The following is a 24,247-nucleotide window of genomic DNA, read 5'->3' as shown; positions in this document are numbered from 1 at the left end:
AGTGGTCAAACCAGACAGTCCAGGCTCCCAATGCCATTGTAAAGACCATGGAAACTGCTTTGCTGAAGGACTTCACAAGTATGTGTTAATTGGACATGCTGTGGAGTAATGGGTTATTGTTTTGAAAGGAATAGATGAACGGTGCTGCAATCTGTCTGGATGCAGTTTGCTGTTCTAAAAAGATCATGTGGTTTTGCAGGGAGAGAGGGAAAACCAAACAGGCTTTCACTGAGTGAGAGAACTAGTTTCTGCAGTATGGCAAGCTGGCAGCTTGTTTAAAAACCCCATTTTGAAGATGGGTTGTGAGTTCTGAGTTCATCCTGTTAGAAATGGCTGGCTAGAGTGTTTCACCTGAAAGAAGGGGGAAAAAAAAGGAACACTATGGTGACCTCCAGAAGAAGAGGTTATCATTTGGAAAACTCTAATGGGGCAAACTTCTTTGGCAAGATACTGAAGAGGCTGATCAGTTTGTGTGTGCCCAACGAGTAACGAATCTCTCTCCGAAACCAACAAGAACTTTCCTGAGCAGTAACTAATGACCTTTAAGCACCAAAGCTTGGTGAAAATTCCTAAATGTTAAATTCTATGCACAGTACAAGAATTGCCTGGTATTGGAGGAGTGAGATTGGACTGTAAATCAAAGAACTTTTCTAAACTTGTACACATTACATACACGTGTTTAGAATTAGAAGGGAGTTAAGATAAAGTTTGATCCTTTTTTTTATGTTTAAAAGAATTAAAAACTACTTTTGGTTATATGATTATGGTTTAGATGGTTCAAGTGACCATTTGACTTGGTGAATTTCTGCTGGTGCTGGAATTTGGGGTCCTCTGGGCCCGTAACAGTACACAGTACATAACAATCATGTAACCCATAAAGACAAAATTTTATGGGGAAATTTTTTTAGGACTGAGATGAGGAAAAATTTCTTCTCTCAGAGAGACCCATGGCTTTGTTTTTTTAAACAAAAACCAAGTTACTTGTTTTAAAAAAAATAGTATAAAAAGATACTTAAGATGAATGAATTAAAATATTAATAAAGGGAGGGCATCATTTTGATTTGATATGAAGGTTAGTGAAATAAACAAGGAACATTCCATGTTTGTGCATCGCAATTTGCAGGTGTGCAAGTTCAGAACACGCCAATTGCCCAGTTGTCACTGCAAATCAGCCTCATGCTCTCTTGTTTTTGACACTCAGTTAATTCTATCCACATTCTCTTCAGCTTTCCCTGGATTCTACCACTGCCCTCTCACAGTACAAGTGAAACCCTCAGTATCCGGCACCTAGATGCTGGATATGTAAATTTTCCAGTTGCTTGAGACTCACTCTTACAATGCCTAAGTAATACACCTGTTTTAAGAATACACAGTTGAAAAGAAAAAGGCCAGTGTAAAATGTAAAGTAATTTAAAAATAATCGGAATTGTAATCCTTAATTAGGTAAAGTTCACTTTAATCAGGTTATTCCTGTTGCTTACAAAATTTAAATTCGAATTCGAACCCCAGTCACCGGCGCTGTAACAGTGTTGTGTTAGCCATGCTCCCATTGTAATTAAATCCCTCTCCCTCAAGATTACAGATAAGCCTTACTAATATACTGAATTATATACTAATATTTACCAGGCAGGTATAGGGAGACACTTTGGGAGAGTCGCCCCAGCAGCGAGCGGCGTTGGCCAGCTCTTTGCCCTGGACTCCGCAATTTTATTCAAACACAACTTTATTGAAACAGCTGCTGCGGGCGGGGGCACAAAAGGGTGCCCCACTGGCTGAATGTTTGCTCCCATTTTCACCTGGTGGATGTGTGTGGCTTTGGAGAACATTTATCATTTTAAACTTATTTATTTTCATTTTTATTTATTCATTTCCTCAATTTTTTTTGCCAGGATAACAGGGATTTTACTGTACATGATTTATACTGGCTAACTAATCTACCACGGCAGTAATGAATGTGTGGAAGATAAGAATCGGCAGCATCGAAAGCTCCTGCAGAGATGAGGAGTGATGCCATCATGATATTTCACCAGGCTGTTATTACACAGGCCTGCTCTACTGATCTAGTAAGGTGAAGTTGAATCTCGTCATGATATTACATTCAATTGTTAATTAAATCTGGAAATGAAAAGCTGGAAATGGGCATCATGAAGCTGTTGAATTGCTTTAAAATCTTGTCTGTTTTACATGTTCTTTGGAGCCTGGTCTGGCCTCCTCTGTGGCTAGCAATCAAATCGGTTCAGGGAGTCCTGCATAATGAACAGTAAATACTAGCTTTGCCAGCAATATCCACATCCTGTGAACAAATAAATTTAAAAAAATAGTTTTGTGCTGTCAAGCACAGATGAGGGAGGGTGGTGTGTGGCTGTAGCTGTTAAATCAGCTGGTGATCTGAGCCATTGACTCAGATCACACTAGTTCAAATACTGTGATGGTAACTGGGGAATTTAAATAAGATGAGAGGGAAAGGGACTGATAGGGTGGCTGTGCTGGGAGCGTGGAGACAGTGCGTTGTATGTTCTCTGCTATTGTAATTATTTCATCAATTCTCCCAGTTCTGTTGGATTTCATGTGCTTCAGTGTGTTAGTAGGGGCTCCATCCTCAACATCCATTGGAGCGCTTACACCCCAAGCGTCGAAGTACTCGAGATGGCAGAGGTCGACAGCATCGAGTCCACGCTGCTGAAGATCCAGCTGCGCTGGATGGGTCACGTCTCCAGAATGGAGGACCATCGCCTTCCCAAGATCGTGTTATATGGCGAGCTCTCCACTGGCCACCGTGACAGAGGTGCACCAAAGAAAAGGTACAAGGACTGCCTAAAGAAAACTATTGGTGCCTGCCCCATTGACCACCGTCAGTGGGCTGATAACGCCTCAAACCGTGCATCTTGGCGCCTCACAGTTTGGCAGGCAGCAACCTCCTTTGAAGAAGACCGCAGAGCCCACCTCACTGACAAAAGGCAAAGGAGGAAAAACCCAACACCCAACCAACCAATTTTCCCTTGCAACCGCTGCAATCGTGTCTGCCTGTCCCGCATCGGACTTGTCAGCCACAAACGAGCCTGCAGCTGACGTGGACTTTTTACCCCCTCCATAAATCTTCGTCCGCGAAGCCAAGCCAAAGAAGGGGGGCAGTTCACTTTATGCCTCCGGTCCATGTCCTTCAGAGTGGGCACATGTCCATGAACCGGACTGGTCCCTGTGCAACCAATTCCCTGAGGAGGGGTACGAACTGAGGCCTGGCCCCCAGGCAATCAGAGGAGCTGCTCGAGGCTTTTGCCACAGTCTTCAATCGCCACTGAACAGAGGCATTTGCTGAATTACATCCATGCCAACCAAGTTACAATTTTTCTTTTAAAATTAGTATAAAAAGATACTTAAGATGAATGAATTAAAATATTAACAAAGGGAAGGCATCATTTTGATTTGATATGAAGGTTAGTGAAACAAACAAGGAACGTTCAGTGCATCGCAATTTGCAGGTGTGTAAGTTCAGGACATACAGTCGTACACTTCAATCGCCCAGTTGTCACCGCAGTTCAGCCTCATGCTCCCTTGCTTTTGAAACTCAATTAACGATTTCATTTTTTGTTCTCTTGACGCGCCCTTTTTAATTCCTTAGCTCTTTTGTCTCTGCTTTCTTTTCATACACTAACATACCTTCGCATTTAATCACTCTGTCTCTCAGTGACACCTCATGCCATTAATTGCAATTTCCATTCCTGTCCTCTTTCCCCAGTTTGTTAATTTAAAATCTTGCATGTTGATTGGTGTCAATAAAAATGCAGAATGTTACCATCTGTTAGAATTTTACAGATCATTATTTCCAACTCTCCCTTTTAATTTTTTTTCCATTTGGACATACAGCACAGTGTATGGGCCTTTTGGCCCATGAGCCTGTGTCACCCAATTGACTTACAGCCCCGGTGCATCATGAAGGGTGGGAGGAGATCAGAGCACCTGGAGGTATGGGGAGATCGTGCAAACTCCTTACAGTCGGCACCGGCTTTGAACCACGGTTGCTGGCACTGTGACAGCGTTCTGCTAACCAGGGAGCCGTACCTTTTGTTTTACATAAGATTAAAAATATCAGTGAAGATCTGCCTTAAAACCATTTATTAACACAGCCATTAAATGATCAATATCCAAGTCCTAAGCCAATTATTGTTTGGTAATAAATTAAACTCAGAATTAAGATTGTTCTTTAACTATAAACACAGACAGATTTTAGTGGTGAAAGTTAAATTTATTCGATGACACATACTATTGGGAAGTCCACCATTTTTGTGTGCTGTGTCAAAGAATTCTCTGTTCTGCGTTTCAGGGTCTTTTGTGTCCATGGATCACACTTGTCCAAATTTGATTCAGATCTGGTGTAACAAGGTTTTAGGACACATGCAGTAAGATCGAACTGTGAGCTTTCGTGTGATCTGTGTAAAGTTTTTTCGCACAAATGAACTCCACTGTGATTTAGACTGAGATTTTGAGAGATGTTGTTCCTTTGCTGGTACCTCTTCCTTGCAGTTTTCACTCTACTCGCTCCTACCCATGATCCCCTGGGGAAATGACTCCTGCGTGCAGCTCATTAGCTCCCTCAAACTTCACACCAACTCTTTGTCCGATGACATCTCGATCATTGGCACTGACTTTCAAATATCTAGTGACCCACCCCCCTCCTATCTGTGTTTTCTTTACTCTAAAACCATTTTCCTTGAGTATCCACCCCCCCCCCCACCACTGTGGATTCACAACCCTGTTTCTTCCAACCACCACCCTACCGCATGTCCACTTCCCGCACTATGACTTGCACGTGTGACCTTCTTCAATTGCAAATCAGTTCATGCATCCAACCAACCTCTTCCCACCAGCTTCTGATTGCACGTCCATTGCGCCATTCCTCATTGTTCCAATCTCCCATTCCCACGAACTGCAGGCCCTAATCCTCGCTGCCCCACAGTAGACTCCTCTCTAAATGCAAAGTCCTTGATCAGTGACGGAGCTAGCAGAGGAAAGGCTATTCTTTACAGAACTCGTCTGTTTTATTACTCAGATCTCCATGGACTTTTCAAGTCAAGTTTATTGTCATCTGATTGCACAAGTACAACCCAACGAAACAGCGTTCTCTGGTCCTCAGTGCAAAAAACAAACAGACACACAACTACACATACAGACAAACATATCCTGGTCAAATATTCATATAAATAAATATATTGTTTATTAAATATGAGAGTCTCAGATGGTTAGTGTGAGCAGTTCCTTTGGTCGTTCGACATTCTCGCTGCCCTTGGGAAGAAGCTGTTCCTCAGCCTGGTGAGGCTGGCTCTGATACTCCTCTATCTCTTCCCCGATGGGAACAGCTGAAAAATGTTGTGTACGGGATGGAAAGGTTCCTCAGTGATTTTGTGTGCCCTCTTCAGACAATAATCCCAATAGATGGGGGCGAGGGAGGCTCAAGTGATCCTCTCTGCCACTCTTATTGTCCTCGGATTGACCTCAATCCATTTCTTTGCAGCAACCATGCCACACAGTGATGCAGCCGGCTAGGACGCTCTCGCTATAACTTTTGTAGAAGGTTGTAGTAATGGTAACTGGTAGTCTTCTCAGGAAGTGCAGTCACTGTTGCGCCTTCCTGACAGGTGACAAGATGTTGTATTTGAGTTTGATAGAGTTTAAAGTTCCTTGACATAGAATGCTACGCAACAGAAAAAAGTGCATTCGGACCTTCTAGTTTGCGCCAACCATCATTTTTCTTGTCCCACTGACCTGCTCCCTCTCTATAACCCTCCATACCTCTCCCATCCATGTTCTATCCAATTTATTCTTAAAACACAAGATCGAGCCCACATTTAACACATCAGATGGCAGCTCATTGCACACTCCCACCACTCTCTTGAGTGAAGAACTTTCTCCTAATGTTCCCCCAAACCTTTCCCTTTCAGCCAAAAATTACAACCTTTTGTATTTACCTCCCCTAGTCTGAGTGGAAAAAGCCTTCTCACATCCATTCTGTCTATACCTCTCATAATATTGTAAATATCCATCAAATCTCCCCTTATTCTTCTACTGCAACTGCTCCAGAATATTTCATTCTATTTCCAACATCATCATGTCTCAAGATAACCAATTAGTGCTGAAATAGAAAGTTAATACTGTAGGCCCTTGTTCATTAGAAATTCAATTAAGAGTGTTCAAATATATTTTAAACATTTTTTTTAAATTATGCAGCACTCGAACGTGCATTTCAAATGGTCACGTTCACATGTTGCATTATAATCAAAATGATCTAATCCCTCTGAATGGCTCGTGTGAAACATTAAAGAGAATTGCAAATTTTGTCCAGTGGCAAAGAGGCTATTTGAAAAGATTAATTGATTTGGTTTCACACCAGGTTTCAAGCTGACTGGAAAGAGTTATTTTATAAGGTTTCACTGCTAGCTCGCAGGTCACTTTCAAGAATCAATAAATAAGTGTTGGGGGGTATTTTTGATAAGCTTGAACATCACGTGCTTGTTTTTGTTGACCAAAATTCTTCCTTGAAATGGAATAGAAATTGAGAAACTAAACTGTTCACCTCATGCTTTGTACCTATTTGTGAATGATTTTTGATTGTGTACTAGATAAATGTCTCACATTGTGATTGGGCTACGTGTAATAGTCAGAGGGACATGACATCCAACTTTATGTCAACAGGAAAATATTCTTGCCATGTGTGGAGACTGACATTGCCCTGATCTGAAGAAACCACTGATTATTTAAAAATAAATCCTTGCAGGAAATAGAAGAAAGGGAATTCAGTATGAATTGTAATGAGATAATAAAACTGTTACTGTTCTATTTTTTGTAGGATTAATTCATATTGGTGCTAATTAGCATGGAGTCCTCTCCTACTTTGGCATTTTAATAATTTTATTTTATTGTCAGCCATAACATTTTGCCTCAGGATTAACTTATTAACTGTGCAAATACAGGTATAAACGCATAGCCAAACACAGTAGAAGCAGCCAACATCCTGAAGGATCCTTACCACCCTGGTCATCATCTGTTTGATCTGCTGCCCTCTGGTAGATGTTTTGGGTCCTTTAAATCACAGGCAAACAATAGTTTTTAACCCCAGAACTAGACAGGAACTGAACCCTGCCAAACATTGAGGATTGTATTGTTTTGTTGTGTTGTTGTTTTGCTATTTTATTTATTGTGTACCATCAGGATGTGTGCTCAATTTCATTGTACTTGTCTAATGACAGTAAGGTTATTTATCTAATAACATGCACATCACCGAATTTGGCTTTGATACACCATATTATTCAATAATACAGAAGACAAAAGTGCCTCCTTTGCTATATTAGTCACAAATAAATATTTTTGTCCAACTTTTGCCATTGGGCACTTTGGATATTGCCAATTGTAGAGAGAAGGAAGATGGTGATGTTGGCCAACACAGCCAAAGAAGGATTTCAATAATGCTGTTAACACCTGTTGTTTCACTCCAAAGGGACATATGCCACAGGATTACCCCAATGTTTGAGATTTAAGAGAGCTAACAATTGAAGGGCAATTGGAGTTGTCATCGTTTGATCTGGTCAGTGAGAGGACCACAAAGATGTCACAAAATGCTTTGGTTAATGTTAACACATAATTTGCATGGAGCCTATATCCAGATGCTCCAAGCAATAGACATTAGGTCAGCACTGGCATGGGACAGGAAGTGAGTCATGATGTGGGGAATAGGAGTGTCTAACTTGCTGAATGAGGGATGGGAGTGCCATAGCAATGTTCAGATGAAGTAGCTGAGACTTAAAACATTAAGAATGTAAGAAAGAGGAGCAGGAGTCAGCCATCAAACCCATTGACCCTGCTTGTCCATTAATAAGATCAAGGCTGATCTAGCTGTGGACCCAACACCATCTACCTACCTACTTTTTCCCTGGAAACTATGCTGCTTTATCCACCTCTGATATGGACAAAATGATTCCCACTTTCTGTCCCATCTATACTCTTCATAATTTTATACATCTCAATCTTTCCCCCTCTTAACCACCCCTACTCCAGCTTAGAGAATTTTGGATCCAGTTTGCCAACCTGCCCTATAGATTTTTATTGGTGAAAGGTTAATTTTGAGGAGATGAGAATGGATTTGAAAGGTGTGGACTGGGATAAATTGTTTTATGGGAAGGATGTAGAAGGAAAATGATAGGCATTCAAAGGTGAAATTTTAAGGGTTCAGAGACAGTATGCTCCTGTCAAGATCAAAGGAAAGATTAAAAGTTTTAGGGAGCCTTGGTTTTCAATGGTTATTGGAAATATGATTCAGAAAAAGAGAGAGGTGTACAGAAATTATAGACTGCATGAAGTAAATGAGGTGCTAGAGGAATATAAAGGACGTAAAAAGAATCTTAAGAAGGAAATAAGAAAGGCTAAGAGGAGATTTGAGGTTGTTTTGTAATGTGAAAATAAATCCAAAGGGTTTCTACAGATATATTATGAGCAAAAGGATAGTGAAGAATAAAATTGGTCTCCTGGAGGATGAGAGTGGACGGCTGTTTGTGGAGCCAAAAGAAAAAGGGGAGATTTTGAAGTTTTTTTTCTTCTGTATTTACTAAGGAGAAGGATATTGATCTGTGTAAGCTAAGGGAAATAAGTAGGGAAGTTATGGAATCAATGATAATTAAAGAAGAGGAAGTACTGGGGCTTTTAAAGAAAATAAAGTTGGATAAGTCTCCAGATCCTGACGAGATATTCCCTAGGAAATTGAGGGAGGTTAGTGTAGAAAGAATAGGGGCTTTGATGAAAATGTTTAAAATGTCATTAGTAATGAGAATGGTGCCGGAGGATTTGAGGGTATCTCATGTAGTTCCATTGTTTAAAAAAATGTGCTAGGAGTAAATCTGGAATTAAAGGCCTGTAGGTTTGTCGTCAGTGGTGGGTAAGTTAATGGAAAGTATTCTTAGAGATGGTGTATATAAATATTTGGATAGACAGGGTTTGATTAGGAACAGTCAACATGGATTTGTGAGGGGAAGATCACGTTTGACAAACCTTGTTGAATTTTTTGCGGAGAGTACTAGGAAAGTTGATGAGAATAAGGCTGTGGATGTTGTATATATGGACTTTAGTAAGGCCTTTGATAAGGTTTCTCAAGGGAAGTTAGTTAGGAAGGTTCAATTATTAAGTATTAACATTCAAGTAGTAAAATGGATTCAGCAATGGTTGAATGGGAGATGCTAGAGAGTAGTGGTAGATAACTGTGTGTCAGATTGAAAGACGGTGACTAGTACTGTGCCTCAGGATGCAATATTGGGTCCATTACTGTTTGTCATATACATTAATGATCTCGATGATGGAGTGGTAAATTGGATTAGTAAGTATACAGATGATACTAAGATAAGTGGAGCTGTGGATGGTGAAGAAGGGTTTCAAAGTTTGCAGACGGATTTAGACCAGTTAGAAGAGTGGGCTGAAAGATGGCAGATGGAGTTTAATGCAGATAAGTGTGAGGTGTTACATTTTGGTAGGGCCAATCAAAATAGGTCATACATGGTGAATGGTAGGGCATTGAAGAGTGCAGTAGAACAGAGGGATCTAGGAATAATGATGCATAGTTCCTGGAAGATGAAATCACATGTGGATAGGGTGGTGAAGAAAACTTATGGCATGTTGGCCTTTATAAATCAGAGCATTGAATATAGGAGCTGGGATGGTATGTTAGAATTGTAAAAGGCATTGGTGAGGCCAAATTTGGAGTATTATATACAATTTTGATCACCAAACTATAGGACGGTGGGAGGAAACCGGAGCCCCTGGGGAAAACTCATGCAGACATGTGGAAGACGTACACACTTCTTACAGACCGATTCAAACCCCAGTCCTGATTGCTGGCACTATAAAGCCATTGCGATAACTGCTACACCAACCTTGCCGCCCTAAGCTAAGATGTAAGCTAAATAAATTCCCCAACCCCTCTCCCTGTTGCGTCCATTCCGGACGTGGTCACTTCAGTTGAGGACATTGCGGCCAGGGACATCAAACACTGGTACACCATGGTGGACCTGGTAAATGAGATTTTCTCCATCTCTTTAAGCCCTGACTCCCAAGATCAGTTTCAGTTTGCCTTTATCTGGGATAGCATGCAATTTTGTCACCTACCCCAGGATTATGTCAATAGTCCATCCTCTGCCATCAGTTGATAGCCCAGGACGGAAACTGTACACACTGTCGCCGTGGACTGTGCAGCACAAATCTGCACAGCCTCCACCCACAACAGAAGGCTACAGAGAGGTTTCAGAGTGGTGCAGACAGATGGTCAAGAGGCAAATGGTTTGCAGAGCATCACAGCAAGAGGAGCTGAGTCATGGAGCTGTGCTTGTACTGCTCTTTGGTCAGACCGCATCCGAAATATTGTGCTTGGTTTTCTTTACCTGAGGAAGAATATTGTAGCTCTTGAAGAAGTGTAGCAAAGGTTGAGCAGACTTCACCAGAGTCACTGAAACTGTTTAAATCACCACATGACTGGGCAGCCTAGATGCTATTGTATGGGTCTCAAAAGCAAGGTCCAGCAGTAAATAATTTTATTTATAGAAGACGCACGTATGGAAGAATCATAATGGTCATTTATAAAACAAACAAACACACACACACACACACACACACACACACACACACACACACACACACACACACACACACACACACACACACACACACACACACACAAAACTAGGTACATGCAATCAAGGGAAAACAATGCAATGCCTGCCACTTATTTGACAGGGCAGGCATGGCTCTATGCCACTAGGGACATTAACTAAAATGCTCCCAACCCTACAACAGTGCACACCTCACCAAATGATTCTCCACTGCCTTCTTTCCATGGTACTCGGCCTGGAGTGAAGAAGGGTGGTCCCTCAAAGATGGCAAAGAGAGAGAACCGAGCACACATGGCACTCTTTATAGTGCTGGAGGGGGGGGGGGGGGGGGGGGGGGTCCAGCCCAGGTAATTTACAAGGAACTAATGGCTTGGTGTCAGCAAGGTCTGATCGGTTACAATGGCCCAAGGCCAAATACAGGAGGGCTGGAGGGTCCAGCCGAGGTAATTTACACAGATGAATGGCTCAGTGCCGGCAAGGTCTAGTCAATTAAAAAGGCCCAAGGCCAAGTACAAAGGTACTTAAAGGGGACAATGGTCAGGTGTGCACTGATGGGTGGGGTGGGGAAAAACCTTAATTGGCAGGTGGTGTGCCTTCCGACCAAGTAGTGTGACAGCTATGGCCCTCCACAATACAGAAGGAGAACGGATTATCCTTCCTGCTGAGGACATTTAAATCTAATGTCAGTCATATATCTTCACCTCCTATGGACTCTGTGAAACCAGCTGAATTCCAAAAGGCATCTGTGTTTTGACAACAATCACAATGCCTGCAGATTTTTCCATTTCACTTCTTTACAAACTAAGGATACAGGATATCCATTTAGGACTGAGATGAGAAAAGGTGAAAGTGTGGAGCTCCCCACCACAAAAGGGAGTTGCGGCCAAATAATTAAGCAGATTCAGGTATAAGTAAGATGTAGTATAAGTAAGATGGAATGATCAAAGGGCTCAGAGAGTAAATAGCAACAGGGCAGCAAATGGTCTCTTCCTGTTCCTCGTTTCTTAGTTCCAAAACTTGGCAGGAAGACATTTCAGTCACCAAATCAGAATCTTCCCTTGTATGCCTCGGAGAAGTAGATATGCCAGTACACACTGCAATTGTCTTCAAGAGAAGGGGCTGATTATATTAATAGCAGTTGGGTCTCCCTGCCAGCTGCCACAGGGAAAATGAATGTCAGGACCCTATTCAACCACTTCCTAGTTGAAGAGTTCAGAATCAGATTCAGAATTTATCGAATGTGTAGTGAAATTTGTTGTTTTGTGGCAGTGTCTGTGGTTCATTGTCCATTCAGAAATCTGATGATGGAAGGGAAGAAGCTGCTTTGTATCACTGGGAATTCATCTTCAGGCTCCTGTACCTCCTTCCTGATGGCAGCAGTGAGTAGAGGGCACAGCCTGGGTGGTGAGTGTCCTTGAGGATAGAGCCTGCTTTTTTGAGACACTGCCTCTTGGAATGTCCTTAATGGAGTGAACACTGGTGCCCTTGATAGCACTGGCTGAGTTCACAACTCTCTGTAGTCTTTTCCTGTCCTGTGAATTCAGGATTTGCACCCCAGGGAGGTGCTGTGCTCCCCCAATATGGTCGCGGCCATCACTCGCCATCAGATCCAGCCCCAACCTCCTCCCGTGCCACTAGCACATGTCAAGCATCATTAGCGACTAGCTTGACCCACACTACCGACTCTCCACCCACCCCCGGCCACGAAACTGGTGAGAGCCAAGCATCAGTAGTGTCTAATGATGCATGAAGCAATAAAAGCAGCACCCTCCTCTCCTATGTCGGAAGGGCAGATGGTGTTAATGTTCGATGGAAGGTAGGTCCCTGCATCCAACAGCACCCCTCCACCAAACTGAGCAAGTTCCAATGTGCCCCCACTACTAACATGCTAATCCCCCTCTAATGTTCATTCTGGCACCATCCCTGTGTGCATTGGCACCTCCATATCAGACACTGAGGCAACCGGTCAAAATGTTCTCCATGGTACACCTATAGAAATTTGCAAAAGTCTTTGTTGGCATACCAAATCTCCTCTAACTGCTTACGAAGTATAGCCTCTGGTGAGTCTTCTTCCTGATTGTATCAGCAACAAGGCCCAGTTGATAACTCATGTCATCCGCTAGTGTCTGCTGTCACATTTTAAGATGGACATTTGTCAGATTTGATCAACTGTTTTAATCTTGTTTACCTGGTTAAGACTAAAATATTTTTTGTCTGTTCTTTCCAGCTTTCTCCAATGCTAGAACCAGAAAAATTATCATCCACTATTTTCTTGGTGAGGTTACATTCCATTTGCAAATACTTATAGTTCAAAATAAATCTCCATATGTATGGTTGCACATTTGTGTCTGTGGGGCCAGTTGAACATTTCATCCCATACTCAAAGATTTCTTCTTTGGAACTTAACGCTGTCATACATCATCTTGATTATATTGGCAGTTAAATGAACTTCATAGTCTTTTGTCCATTGGAGCATGAAAGATGTTTAATGAAGCTTTGACGTATCATTCTGAGTGCCGTGCAGGACCTTTTGTCTTTTAATTGCCAAATATTGCTAATTCTCCTGATCCAATTCATCCATATATGTATTTGACAGATCTAGTTTAGTGAAAAATGTATTTATATAGATTGTGTGAGGTACACAGTGGGGCCTGTTCTCGTCAACTGCCTGGCTCACTGTCATATTGCATTCAGCACTGGAGAGTAGTTATGTTGCTTTTAGGAAACTTTTAACTGGCTAGGCTTTACCTGAACTCCATTTGGTTCTCAATTACCTGACTGTCTTCTCCTCACCTTTGAGTGGTCCTGTTCTCTCACTAGCTATCCACTCGACCAGTGAGAGGAGAATGTAAGAAAATTCAGATTCCCAGGTGTCAGCATCTCTGAAGACCGATCCTGGGACCATCGTGTTCATGCAATGATGAAGATGGCATGCCAATGGCTATATTTTGTTACGGGTTTGAAAAAGATTTGGTATGTCACCAAAGACTCTTACAAATTTCTACAAGGGGCACAGTGCAGAGCATTCTGACTAGTTGCAGCAGTATTTGGCTTGGAGGTGCCAGTACGCAGGAGAGGGACAGGCTATGGAGTGTTGTAAACTCAGCCAGAGCCATCTTAGGCATTAGTCTTCCTGTACCAACTATTTTCCTTTATAATCACTTGTCGAATATGTTGTCTATGATGTGTTCAAACAAATCCATACCAAAGATGAGTTGAGTGTTCCAGAGTTTATAATTGTTAACGTTATTTTCATTTATTATACATTGTTACAAGCTGTTGAACATTGTTAGGCAGTGCCAAAACTTAGTTAGATGGTCAATAAAAATTGTAGGACATTCTAATTCCTTACCATTTTGTAGAACAAAGGAATTAATCTAATCGTGTAATCTCTCCAACAAACCATAAGACCTTGGGTCAAAGATGTTGCGAGGAGACACTCAAAGAGCATGTAAATAATCGCTACTCACAGACTGCTTGCAACTTGCAATTCATTTTAACCCTTACACGTCCTTCCATTGATGACACCTTTAAGAAGAAGTGCTTCAAGAAAGCAGCATCTATCATCAAGGACCCACACCACCCAGGCCATGCCCTTTTCTCACTCCTGCCATCAGAGAGGAGGAACAGAAGTCTAAAAACACACAGTCATTGTTCCAAAAAATGGTTTCTTTCCCTCAGCCATCAAATTTCTGAACAGTCAATGAACCAATGGATGCTCCCTCACCTTTTCTCTATGTTTCAATAATTGTTTACTTTTTAAAAATCTTATATATACAAAATTGTAATTTATAATAATTTTTGCACCTTGTTCTTCAAAAATGTCATGACACAGTCAGGGTTCGGATTCTGACTTGTTTTTAATGTAAGTACTAAATGCCTCTTTAATCCTGCTTACCATGGGCCTCTCATTGCCCATTTTAGCCTTTGCTAATGCTTTGCTTGACATCTTTCCTGCTGTCTTTATATTTCTCCAAGGCCCTGTATGATCGTAGCTTCCTGAACTTCTTCTGTCTTCTTGACTAAGTTCATGATCCCTCTCATTATGCAAGGTTCTCTTACCTTGCCATTTCTTATCCTTCCTTCGCACTGGAACATGAAAGTCCACGATTGTAATTACTTGGTCCAACAATTCAGTTGTGTCTTGCCCGATAATGGCTGCTTTCAGTTTACTCCCCCTATCACATATAAGGCAATCGAACAACTGAAAAGTGGCAAAGCAGCAGGTATGGATGGAATCCCCCCAGAAGTCTGGAAGGCTGGCGGCAAAACTCTGCATGCCAAACTGCATGAGTTTTTCAAGCTTTGTTGGGACCAAGGTAAACTGCCTCAGGATCTTCGTGATGCCACCATCATCACCCTGTACAAAAACAAAGGCGAGAAATCAGACTGCTCAAACTACAGGGGAATCACGTTGCTCTCCATTGCAGGCAAAATCTTCGCTAGGATTCTACTAAATAGAATAATACCTAGTGTCGCTGAGAATATTCTCCCAGAATCACAGTGCGGCTTTCGCGCTAACAGAGGAACCACTGACATGGTCTTTGCCCTCAGACAGCTCCAAGAAAAGTGTAGAGAACAAAACAAAGGACTCTACATCACCTTTGTTGACCTCACCAAAGCCTTCGACACCGTGAGCAGGAAAGGGCTTTGGCAAATACTAGAGCGCATCGGATGTCCCCCAAAGTTCCTCAACATGATTATCCAACTGCACGAAAACCAACAAGGTCGGGTCAGATACAGCAATGAGCTCTCTGAACCCTTCTCCATTAACAATGGCGTGAAGCAAGGCTGTGTTCTCGCACCAACCCTCTTTTCAATCTTCTTCAGCATGATGCTGAACCAAGCCATGAAAGACCCCAACAATGAAGACGCTGTTTACATCCGGTACCGCACGGATGGCAGTCTCTTCAATCTGAGGCGCCTGCAAGCTCACACCAAGACACAAGAGAAACTTGTCCGTGAACTACTCTTTGCAGATGATGCCGCTTTAGTTGCCCATTCAGAGCCAGCTCTTCAGCGCTTGACGTCCTGCTTTGCGGAAACTGCCAAAATGTTTGGCCTGGAAGTCAGCCTGAAGAAAACTGAGGTCCTCCATCAGCCAGCTCCCCACCATGACTACCAGCCCCCCCACATCTCCATCGGGCACACAAAACTCAAAACGGTCAACCAGTTTACCTATCTCGGCTGCACCATTTCATCAGATGCAAGGATCGACAATGAGATAGACAACAGACTCGCCAAGGCAAATAGCGCCTTTGGAAGACTACACAAAAGAGTCTGGAAAAACAACCAACTGAAAAACCTCACAAAGATAAGCGTATACAGAGCCGTTGTCATACCCACACTCCTGTTCGGCTCCGAATCATGGGTCCTCTACCGGCACCACCTACGGCTCCTAGAACGCTTCCACCAGCGTTGTCTCCGCTCCATCCTCAACATCCATTGGAGCGCTCACACCCCTAACGTCGAGGTACTCGAGATGGCAGAGGTCGACAGCATCGAGTCCACGCTGCTGAAGATCCAGCTGCGCTGGATGGGTCACGTCTCCAGAATGGAGGACCATCGCCTTCCCAAGATCGTATTATATGGCGAGCTCTCCACTGGCCACCGTGACAGAGGTGCACCAAAGAAAAGGTACAAGGACTGCCTAAAGAAATCTCTTGGTGCCTGCCACATTGACCACCGCCAGTGGGCTGATAACGCCTCAAACCGTGCATCTTGGCGCCTCACAGTTTGGCGGGCAGCAGCCTCCTTTGAAGAAGACCGCAGAGCCCACCTCACTGACAAAAGGCAAAGGAGGAAAAACCCAACACCCAACCCCAACCAACCAATTTTCCCTTGCAACCGCTGCAATCGTGTCTGCCTGTCCCGCATCGGACTGGTCAGCCACAAACGAGCCTGCAGCTGACGTGGACTTTTTACCCCCTCCATAAATCTTCGTCCGCGAAGCCAAGCCAAAGAAAGATCAAAGAGATCAAGGAACTCTCCTGGATGTGCTGAATAAATACTGCCCCATTTAAACCTCTGGCACTGAGAACATCCCAGTCAATATTGGGGAAATTAAAGTCTCCCATGTCCCTGTTTCTTTTTAACTTGCTACCAAGCTGTCTGAACTTATTCTGAAGGACCACGTTTCCTTTCCTACCTATGTCATTGAAACCAATATGGTCATGACACCATCCACCCTCCAGGTGCTGCCCCTCCCCTCTCAGAACATCCTTTCCCACCCAGAGATATCCTAGACCTTGACACCAGGGAGGCAACATATTATCCTAGAGTTTGTCTTATAGCCACAGAAATGCCCGTCTGTGCTCCTGACCATGGAGTCTCCAACTGCTCTTATTCTACCTGACTCCATCCATCCCCACTGAGATGGAATTAGTTGTGGTGCCAATGACCGGACCATTGATGGTCATTCAATTCCTCCACGACCCCCACTTGCAGTGGTGTACTTGATGCTGAGGAGATGGCCACTGGGGATCTCTATACTGTCTACCTACTCCCTTTACTCATTCCATTGGTCACCTGACTGCCTGCAACCTGTGCCTTGGGTGTGACATCACTGTAAACTATGACTCTCAGATAATTCTGAGTTCATTCCGATCCAACTCCAATTTCTTAACGTGTTCATCGAGGAGCTGCAATTGGACATGCTCTCTTCTGAAAAATTTACTAGGAACCTTTCCAGTTTCCCTGATGTACCTTCTCCCTTTTGGGCATTCCAACTTTACCGTGCCAAGCTGCACTGTTTGAAAAGCTGAACAAACTTAGCTTGCCCTCTTGTGCCAAAGCCTGAACTCAATTTCCTAGCAGTCCCTGCTACTCCTAAAACAACCGTTCTTCTACACCTATTGTCCTTGTATTGTCTGCTGTGCCCTCAAAAAGCCAATCACAGTTCAAGATTTTTTTTATTGTTGTGTAATAAAACAAGTGTAGAAATATGTCTTCTGCAGAAATTGCTTGAAGCCCTCACAGCCTGCATGGATTCTTCGCCTTGAGTCACCAACAGCCCACCGCCAGTATGTTCTTCAGTCGCTGTGCCCCTCACTAGTCTGCCGCTATGGTTACCATCCTATGGGTCGTCTCCTTTCTTTCTCTTTCTCCAATGGGATTGGTCTCCCTGATTTCTGGTGCCCTGAGCCAGCCCTCTGCTTCCCCAGATATTGCAACCCCTCAAGGCCACTGCCTATCATTGGTGCCCAGAGCCTGCATCATAAGATTTTAAAATAAACCGCTGTCGGCTCATTTAACAGGCCGATTAAAGCCCATGCGGAGCCTTCTGTAGATGGACCGGGTGGTAGAACCCTGCGGAGGAGCGCTGTCTCTTCTCTCCTCGCTCTCGGCAGGTCCACAACAGCAATGCCGCCATATTTTTTTTTACAGTTCAGCTCCTCCTCCGCCTCAAAGCATTGGTTCAGCGGCTCACTGGACCCTCCTTTTAAATATGCCCACCATTAAACTTGGTGTAGGACTCATTAAGATATCTCTTTCAATTTTTATTCTTCGGGGTTATTCTATGACAGGAACATATTCTGTATTTCAAGCTTTTAATGAATCCTTGCCAATAGTTTGAGCCCAGATCACATCCATCATTCTTTCTGGTTGGCTAAATTGAGACATGGTAACTGCTCTGGAGACGTTGCAAACCTCTGTATATCGTAAATAGGGATCAGGTGGTGGTCTTTATATTACCATCTCTGGTGTCTCAGTAAGCTCTCGCATGTAGCTAAATGACACAAACCAGAAGAGAATTTGTCTGTGAGTAGCATATAATGTATCCAAACAGAATTCCTCCTTGAAACAAAGGAATTTACTTTGAACTGAAATGGTATTGGTGGTTATTATGTGAAACATCCAGTTGCCCCGGCTGAATTAAAATGAGGAAATACTGGTGGGACATTTTATTTATATTTGTCTTTAAAGAATTGCCAAGAAATATTTTGCATTCATCTGAGAGGGAAGGAGGGCTCACAGTTAAAATATTCACGTGAAGTCTGCCATCTCAAACTCGTGCTCCTCTCCGCACTGCTTCAGTTTGTCCACGACAGAAAATTGCTTCCAGCCAAGACGAGGCAAATGCTACGTTTCTAACGAGGCTCTGTTGTTTTATACAGGCAGGACCAAAGGCTTTGCAAATCACTGTACATGATTCTTTCACGTCAATCCATCTGTTTATAAATCAGGAAGCCTACGTCGTACAAAGAACACGTGCTTGCTCAGAAATTTGATTGCTCTATTTTTAGTACACAAAAACACGACTGCATCAATCACTAATGCCCAATTGGATTCTTCCCCCCCCCCCCCCCGCCCCCACACACCACAAAAAAACATCTTATTTGCCAAAATCATTTCTTAAATTACATGAAAATGGTTTATACCTCAAAGCAAATTCTAAAACTATCCTCAAATGTTACATATTTTCTGACCTGTTGCTGCACAGTATGCAAAGAAGGGTGTCATCTCTTAAAGGCACAGTCCTGGCAACACAAACTTTGGCTGCCAGGCAGGGGGGGGGTAAGAGAACGCAAGCCAGAGGGAGGCAGATGCCACAATTATTCAAAGGGAGGTGAAGGGCTGGATTAGAAACCCACCAGAGAAGGACTCCGTGCATCAGAAGTGATAGCTAGTTCAATAGAAAAGCCAAGCAGAACTGACAGTCACTTTCTCCTGGACTGACTACACTGTGGAGCATTCCTGAAAAAAAAACTCATGATCAAATAAGATCTATCAGTCTGATCGGCATTTTGATCAGTTAAAAGCCTCCCAAAAAAAAAAGAAACAATTTAAAACTAACTTATGAGATATTTTATGCAATGTGTAATTGATCTGGAGAAGTTATTGTCATGTCACTTAAGTAAACTGATGCAAGGATTCATTCATTTATGACAATCAGTGAAAGTAGACAGCCAGCACCTTTTTCCCGGGACAGGAACAGCAAACACCAGAGGACATCTGTGTAAAATGAAGGGAGGAAAGTTTAGGAGAGACGTCGGGGAGTAAGCTTTTTACACACAGAGTTGTGGGTGCCTGGAATGACTTCCCGGGGTGGTGGTGGGGGCGGAAACATTGGGGGAATTTGGTACTCTAAGACAGACACATGGATGAAAGAAAAATAGAGGGTTAAAAGTTAGGAAGGGTTTAGATTTTTTTGGTAGGAATCTATAGGTCGGCACCACACCAAGGGCCAAAAGGTCTGTACTGTCCAGTAGCGTTCTATGTTCTAAGAAGACATGCACTGCTGGATTTGAGAGGGTTTTATGTGTCATTTGGATCCTCCTGGCTATTCATGTACTCGGGTGACTTTAAAGCTCTGCCAGTTCATACACCACAGATCATTTTATTTTAGTCTGCTTGTGAAAAACATCAACATCCCTAAAGCCGAACCTTTACTCATTTGGGAAATGAAGCTGTGGATTTGAGAAGCAACATCGTGTTTGGAGCTGTCTTGTCATCGTCCTGCTCCTGTTGCTCTTCGGATGCTAAGCTTCCTTGTTGTTCTTCCACCAGCACCAACTGCTGTCAGTTCTTTGCAGTGTATGGCCATCAACGACGATGCCTCAGCATTTGCCAGATGTGTACTAGAGGGAGCTGCCAGACCGATTTCAGGATGAGAGGTCCAATGACATTTCCTATTGCAACTATGGCTCTTGTATCTTTGCTCTGGTGTCGTGATTAAAAGGCACGTGGTGTGAGGAACTGAGGGCTTCAGCAGCCGCTCTTGTCCCAGGCATTCATTCCATCAGTAATGCATGCACATCTCATGAACAATGAAGGTGACATTCATGACTTCTGAAAATGTGGCTCTTCACTAACTGGCATGGCCTTGCCTTCAGCCTCATGTTCCTGAACCCACCATGAGTAGGAAGACATGAGCACATCAATCTCCCCAATGATGAAGCTCAGTCAATGACATCATTGCTGAGGCACACGTGGAACATATACTTCAGCAGATAAATATGAGAGAAGTACTCACTACAGGTGGTGGAACACTCTGTAGACTTTGGTTAGTATTTGAGAAATTTATCTGAAGTTACCCCATGACCCAACTTTCTCTTTAATGAGTAGTGGAGAGTGGTCATCCCTGGTCCTCCAGAAGTCCTCATTGTCTTGTCCACATTGAGACTCAGGTTGTCATTCTCTCACCATTTCACGAGATTTTCCACTTTTTTTATGTAGTGCGATTGATTGTTGTTGCTGATGAGGCCGACTAGTGTCGTGTCATCTGAAAACTTGATGATGTTGTTGGAGCAGGATCTGGATCAGGGGCATGAACAGGAGTGGGCTGAGCACGCAGCCCTGAGGTGCGTCAGTGCTCAGCGTAACGGTGCTCGTCGTTCTGCTACCGACCCAGACAGTCTGTGGTCTCTTTATTGGGAAGTCCAGAATCCAAAGGTGTTGAATCCCAGCAGGGACGGCTTCTCCACTGGCCTCTGGGAACGATCGTACCAAATGCCAAGCTGTTGCATTCATGGGCCAATAGAATGAATAGGATCACACTGAGCACAAGGCCCTGGGGTGCGCCAGTGTTCAACAAGCCAGTGCTTTGTATCGTAACATGTAGAAATAGATGCAAATGATGATGTCATTTAGTGCTGCCTGAAGGTGAGACAGGGATAGGCATGTGAATTTGAAACGAGCACAAAAATATTAATTGTATTTTCACGTCCAATGTAAATTTACCCAGAAATGATCTCCAGATTGATCAAAACTGTATTGTGTGACGCCCAAGGAACAGGTACTCTCCATGTTACTGTGCGGAATGACCAATATAAAAGACTGTCAGGCCTCTAATTACTAAAGTAGAAGATATTGTTCAATAACATACATGCCCAAAATAGTTAGGATTTTTTTGAATAATTGTGTGGGCATAATTATTCCTCTGCAGTTACCTCCTGCCCACCAATTTGAAAGGAGTGCAGGAGCTTTGAAAGATTTGTCCACACCAGAACCATATCCTCTACCTTACTCTGTCTGCATTCGAATATTCCGACTAAACTTTCGTCAACTTGTCCAATTGCAATTATTCTTTATTACAGAGAAACAAACAACTTGGAATCAGAATCTGAAATTTATTGTCATGAGCAAGTCGTGAAATTTGGTGTTTTGCGGCAGCGTCACAGAGCAAACATTCATATCTTACAACATTACTATAAAAAATAAATAATAATAATAACAGGGCCCGAAAAGTAAGGCAGTGTCTTTGGATCATTGATTATTCAGGAATCTAATGGCGGCGGGGAAGAAACCGTCCTTGTGCCGCTGAGTGCTTGTCTTTATCCCAATGGTAGCAGAGTGAAGAGGGCTTGGCCTGGGTGGTGGGGGTCTTTGAGGATAGAGACTGCTCTTTTTAAGACGCCAGCTCGGGCAGTCTGGTTCCTGAATAACTTGCAATATGATTAAGAAAATCGTTATCATTGCTGTAAATCTGAAATAAAAATAAAATTTGAGAAATATAATTGTGGCAAGAGAGATTTATTATTTTACATTTTCTTGCAAATTTTAATAATAATCGTTTAAAATCTCTCAGTTATCTGAAGTGAAAAACTGATCCTATTCGCTCAAGTTTGGATGAAATCACAGCTTTAGAATTCCGTCCGTTTCGTTACTCAATAAAGCAAAACGCAACCAGTTCATGACCTTTATGAGAAGTAAAATCTGTCTCTTTCGTTGAAATAAGCAATATTACAACAAAGTGATTGAGATTTTAAAATAAATGTTATTTGATGCCTTTGGTTACTGATGAAGAAGAGAAAGATTAATGATGAGTAAATTTTTGTTATGTACTGAAAATGCTTTACACTATTAGATGCAAGGGCGGTAGTTGGTCATTCGGCCCATCGAGTGTGCTCTGCCATTTCATTAGCCTCATTCCTCTGCCTTCTCCCCATGACCTTTCTTTGATATCTTGACTATTCAGATACCTGTTGACCTCTGCCTGAAATACACCCAGTGATGTCCTCCACACCCACCCGTGGCAGCAAATTCCAGAGGTTCACTGCTCTCTGGTAAAGAATTTGTCCACATCTCTGTTTTAAATGGGTGCCCTTCAATCTTGAAGTTGTGCCCTCTTGTCTGAGACTCCTCTACCATGGGAAACGACTTTGCCACATCTACTCTCTCCAGGTCATATAACATTCAAAATGCTACTTTGAGGTTCCCCCTTCTTTCTTCTGAACTCCAAGGAGTGCAGACCAAGAGCCGTCAAAGGTTTTTTATATAGTAATCCCTTCATTCCAAGAATCTTCTCTGAACCCTTTCCAATGCCAGTAAATTCTTTCGTGAATAAGGATCCCAAAACTGTACCCTGTACTCCAAGTGCCTTCTAAAAAAAAAAAGTGCATAACCATACACTTTCCTACATCTTCCCATTTCTTGCCCATTCTCCTAATCTAAGTCTGGCTGGAGCCTTGCCATTTCCTTCTCACTATCCGCCCCTCCACCTATCTTTGCAAACTTAACCACTGCTAATTGGTAGCCAACCAGACTAGGATCCATTTATCCTCACTCGCTGTTTACTGGTGATCAGCCAATGCTCTTTCCATGCTGGCATCTTGCCTGCAATTCCATGGACTTTCATCTTGTTAAGCAGCCTCATGTGTAGCCCCTTGTCAAATATCATTGTGGTTTCCTCACAAAAAAAAATTGTAGTAGGTTTGACAGCCTTAAGGAAACCGTGCTGAGTTTAGCCAATCTTGTCATGCTCGTTCAGTTACTCCATGACCTTATCCTTGATGATTGACTCCAACATCTTCCCAGCAACCAATGTTAGGCCAATAAAAAATTTTAAAAATAAAAAAACCATGTTGGAGAAACTAGCCAGGTCAAACAGTATACTTTATTTAGCAAAGATAAAGATACAGAAGCAATGGGGATGATTTTCACAAAGAATTTGATAGACAAGTTATCTCTCAAGTGTTTGAGGTCAGTGGAATGCAGATTAACAGATACCCGTGCATTAATATGCAAATCGAAAAAGTACACAAGTTAAATGAGTGAAGGAAATGTCCTCAGTGAACTTTACATTTGAAGTGTGAACATGTAATAAGGGTGTCGCGGACTGAGTTTAAAAAACAAATAGATGCAAAAAGAAGGCTGTCTGTAAGAGTGGTGTGGATCAAGTAGGAACTTTATTCAAGTGTTTAATACAGAGATTTCAAGAATACAGTACTTCAAAAATAAAAGTGGAGCACATGGAATGGTATCATAATTTAATTTTTTCATGAGGTGTGGGTGCCATTAGCAATGCTTGCATTAATTGTGCATCACTAATGAATCCATTATTGAGAAGATGGTTAAGAGTTAGCCACATTGTTGGATTTTGGTTAAACATTGGCCTGAATAGGTAAGGTTTGCTTTCATGATGGATATTAGTGAATTAAAATGTCTTTACAACAATCTGGTAGTTTTATAGCTTCTACGACTGTCGCTTGTGTTTCATTTCAGATTTACTTAATGACTGAACTTAAATTCTGAGCTGCTGTGATGGGATTTGAACTCTTGATCATTAGGCAATGATTTAGGATTTTACATGCTGGGCCGGCAAAATTACCACGTGGCTTCAGGGCCCATAGTTGTGCCATAAATTGCAACTGGTAATTCACCTG

General features: G+C 42.6%; 1 long non-coding RNA gene across 1 annotated transcript in view; it reads left to right on the top strand.

Annotated features, from left to right (window-relative positions):
- LOC138746443 (uncharacterized) overlaps positions 1 to 2,065 on the top strand; it is a 211,403-nt gene extending 209,338 nt beyond the window's left edge. Inside the window, exon 3 of the long non-coding RNA XR_011346959.1 lies at positions 1,890 to 2,065. This is a non-coding gene — a long non-coding RNA (uncharacterized lncRNA). The remainder of the gene's footprint in view (positions 1 to 1,889) is intronic.
- Positions 2,066 to 24,247: the final 22,182 nt, after the last annotated feature.

Source organism: Narcine bancroftii, chromosome 12, assembly GCF_036971445.1.
Source record: "Narcine bancroftii isolate sNarBan1 chromosome 12, sNarBan1.hap1, whole genome shotgun sequence".
Taxonomy (NCBI): Eukaryota; Metazoa; Chordata; class Chondrichthyes; order Torpediniformes; family Narcinidae; genus Narcine; species Narcine bancroftii.
Note: the sequence above shows the minus strand (reverse complement) of the source record. Positions and strands in the feature narration are given on the sequence as shown.